General features: G+C 50.5%; 1 long non-coding RNA gene across 1 annotated transcript in view; it reads left to right on the top strand.

Annotated features, from left to right (window-relative positions):
* The first annotated feature begins 372 nt into the window (after nucleotides 1–372).
* The window catches only part of LOC107182201, an 11319-nt gene continuing 7817 nt past the window's right edge, over nucleotides 373–3874 (top strand). Inside the window, exon 1 of the long non-coding RNA XR_001512919.1 lies at nucleotides 373–384. This is a non-coding gene — a long non-coding RNA (uncharacterized LOC107182201). The remainder of the gene's footprint in view (nucleotides 385–3874) is intronic.

Below are 3874 nucleotides of genomic sequence, written 5' to 3' on the forward strand. Positions count from 1 at the left end.
AGGCGCCCTGTGGCTGTCTGTTGCTACTCAGGCGATTCCCCTGAATTTTAAGGGGATCTTTAAACTTGCAGGGGAAGGGACTGGGGTTTCTTCATCCCTCAGCTGGGAGTGGAGACTTTCCGCCTCTGTTTGTTGTAAGCAAAGAGCAAAGACTTTGAGGAGACAAAGTCAATACGGATCTCATTGTCTTAAGGGCCTGATTATTTAAAATGGAAAGAAGGTAACATCTACAGGAAACAAAGTATTAGTAGCTTCACTGTGTCGCTATTGGAAGGTCCCGAACTGCCCTGCTCCCTGGAACTTCCCACGGCTGTAGCCAGGCTATCCCCAGTGGCTCCTGGTCAGTTGCAATGGCATGAGGAACCAGACTTTTAATCTCATTTAGTTTCAATGAACATCAAGTGGCCCTGTGTGGTTCCTGGCTATGGAATGGGACAGCACGGTTCTGGAAGACAAACCTTTTGTGCGGATAAGGCCATAATGGTGATCTGACAGCGTGGGCTCCCTTTGTAAGTAGCATGCATCCCGGTCGGTGTTCACCCACCCAGGGTATGTATCCGTGATGTGTCACTCACAGGCATTTAGTTTTTTTGTGTTTTTTTTTTAAAAAGTGAGCATCCAATTTTTGTAAAAAATATATATTTTACTGATTTTTTACAGAGGGGAAGGGAGAGGGATAGAGAGTTAGAAACATCGATGAGAGAGAAACATCGATCAGCTGCCTCCTGCACACTCCCCACTGGGGATGTGCCCGCCACCAGTCTGCACGGCTATGAGCCTCGGGGCTGGGGAGAGGAACAGAGTGAAGGGTGATGCCGTGAGCGCGGGCAGGGCTGCCTCCACTGCGCCCTGGGACAGTCCCTGGCGGGCTCACAGGGGCACACGCCGCCTTTCCTTTGGTGTTGGGTATCCTTTCCGTGTGCCACGTCTTGCCTGCCTACAAGCACAGACCGTTCCTTTTCTAGGAGGGTTTTTACTCATATGTGTGCATCATGCGTTCTCAACAGGGGACTTGTCCTGGGGCATCGAGATCGGCACTGGTTTGTGCCCCTCCAAATGCCTCAGGAGCTAACAGATACACAGCGTATGAGATGTCCACATCCCCACCCCAGGGGTGGGGCAATTAGGAAGTCTAAGAAGGCTCTTAGGGAGTGGGGGCAATACTGAAAGAGTAAAAACCGTACACTGTGATTGAATTGGACGAAGACGGGCTTTGATGTGGGGGTTGCTAAAGCCATTGCTTGCAGGGCCCTTGATGAGTAGAAGGTCATTGGGAACAGTTTTTGTTGTTAACTCTGATGAAGTAGAATTTACACTCCTTCGTTCCCCATTCACAGCGGGGTGGGGATTGGACCAATGAACCATAAGGACCTCTCTTTCTAATTTTAAATGATTCTTTCTTGCTCACATTCTGGGGGATGAGAGGAGCTGTGTTTCCCCCCGCCAGCGTGCTGTTCCCTGGTCCCGGAAGTGCTATATTTGTCCTGTGCTTTAATGTACACAAAAGTCTAAATTGCTACGTTTCTGTAAAGTCGGATATAACATTTTAATTAAAGTGTCATCCATAAGTCATGCTCGGAGTCCCTGAGTTCTGTGCAGCCAGTGGGGAGCAGGGACTCACACGTGTGCCCTGGAGTGAAAGCTGCTCTGGGAACCGTGGAAGCCCATGGGGTGCAGCGGGGAGAAGGGGCCACTCACCACCTCTGTTCCTCATGGGCAGGCCCTGGGCATGGTCACGGGAGCAGGCGTGACAGCACTTTGTAAATTACAGTTGCAAAGCTTCCTGCAGACGCTGGCGATACATCGACAGTTCTGATGGAGAGAGGCCTTCCTGCCAGGGGTGGCTTGGAGCTGAGTGTGAAGGGAGAGCAGGTATCTGCAGGGGAAATGAAAGGCAGGGCTGTGCCAGGTTTGGGGAGCTGCCGAAGCAAAGCAGGCAGGTACGAGGTGTGGGGTTCTTCAGGGAGGGGTGTGTGTGGTTCATTTGGGGAAGGAGAGGAACAAGGGGAGGAACCGGGTGGGGTCTGGACATCCCTGCAGAACAGAGTGGCCTGTGTAAATATGTATATTTTATTTGTGCCATATATAAATATGTTAGATGTCATGTAAATGTGAGATTTTTATAACGTTGAATTATTTCTCAGCCCTGGCCCGATAGGTCAGTTGGTTAGAGCGTCACCCCGATATGTCACTGTGGCGAGTTGGCACAGCCATGGCATACTCAGCCCCAGGGCGCCTTATGGGCCATGCCAGCTCAGCCAGGTTCAGTGACCCTGAGAGGGGGCGGTGAAGGATGGAGAAAAGACAGACAAGAGGATGAGCTGGGTCTGGGTGGGACGCTGCTCCCGGATGGAGAGACAGAGCCAGGACTACAACCTGTGTCTTTATTTTATAGCCAGATTCCATGAGGCAAAGTAAGGGCGTGGTCAAGATGTTTACAGCATTCTCGTGGGTTTCGATCCTACTCAGTTACATGCACCTGAACTCTATCAAGCCCATATTACTCAGACATGTGGGGCCACGTGTTTGGACCATAGGTTCAAGCTTACAACTACAGCTGTTGGCTATAATTGTGCGGGGAGGGCTCTGCCCTCCAAGCTGGGACTTGCACATGGCCATGAGAGGACTGTGCCCTCTTATTAGTCCGAGGCTTGAACCTGTCCAAACACTGTAGCCGCTCTCCACATGCCAAAGTTGTGGGTTTTATCCCCAGTCAGGGCACATACAAGAATCTACCAATGAATACATAAATAAGTGGAACCACAAATCAGTGTTTCTTCCCTCCCTCCTCTCTCCCCCCTCCCCCCCTTTTTCCTCTCTCTCTCTCTTTCTCTCTCAAATTAATCAACAAATTAAAAAAGGAAGTTTTTCTGGCCAAGCAAACATGGTGGGAAGGTTCATTGAGTAGTACCAAGCCCTCTGCTGGGAAATGGCCCTCGCTCTGTGTCGGAGGCAAACACCACCTGTAAAGCAGCAAACGCGGGCGTCCCCTGTGGTGGCAGTGCGCGTGGCTTCTCGCCTGCGTCCAGGCCAGACCTGCGGACGATTCTGCACGACATCCCCACGACCTCTGTCCTCAGACCAGCGGGAGCCCGGCTGATTCAGGATGTTTTGTCACCTCTTTTAAAGTTGCATTTAAGGAATGAAGTGGACCACGTGTCGTAATTTACTTGTTGAATACTTACTATCAGTATATCCAGTTCCATAGTATGTATCAGAATAATAAGGAAGGACTTTCCCCTCCGTTTCAAAAGCAAAAGCATAAACAACCCTTTCACTTGGCAGTTTCTTTACTATGTTTCTGAAAAGCCAGCAAGCACTGTTCCTTAAAATAATAGCCCATCTGTTCCGCTGCACAGATCTTATTAAAGTCCCGGCTAAATTTCTACTCCCTTCATGTGACAGATTGTAGAAGAATTTTTTCAACTAGAACTTCATGATGCTTTCTTTCTGAATACTGGGTAGAAAGTAGGGATAGCATATAAAGTTAGTTACAGTTAGTTTTAGTTCTTGGTCTTTATAGAGCTGCCGTTTGTCAATGACACAGAATGTGTATCACCATAGCAACGGGACCACCCCAGACGCAGAGCACTGTTCCCCAGGTTGTAGGCGTAGCTGTTCTCCTAAGAGGTGAGAGGCCCTCTCTCTCCTCATTCCCATGCGCGGCTGTTCTCAGGCACCGGCAGCTCAGCAGCAACCTTGAGGGACCTGGCGGGGACACCCTTCCTGGGAGGGGGTGTTCCTGTGTGTCACCCTCGTGTCTGGGTGAAGGGGCAGAGGTGTGGAGACCCGTACATCGTCGGGTGGTCGGAGGGGAGCCCGAACCCTGGGCTGGAGAGAAACCGGAGTTGACCCATCATTGCACCGCTGAGAG

This window comes from Myotis davidii, unplaced genomic scaffold (assembly GCF_000327345.1).
Source record: "Myotis davidii unplaced genomic scaffold, ASM32734v1 scaffold194, whole genome shotgun sequence".
NCBI lineage: Eukaryota > Metazoa > Chordata > Mammalia > Chiroptera > Vespertilionidae > Myotis > Myotis davidii.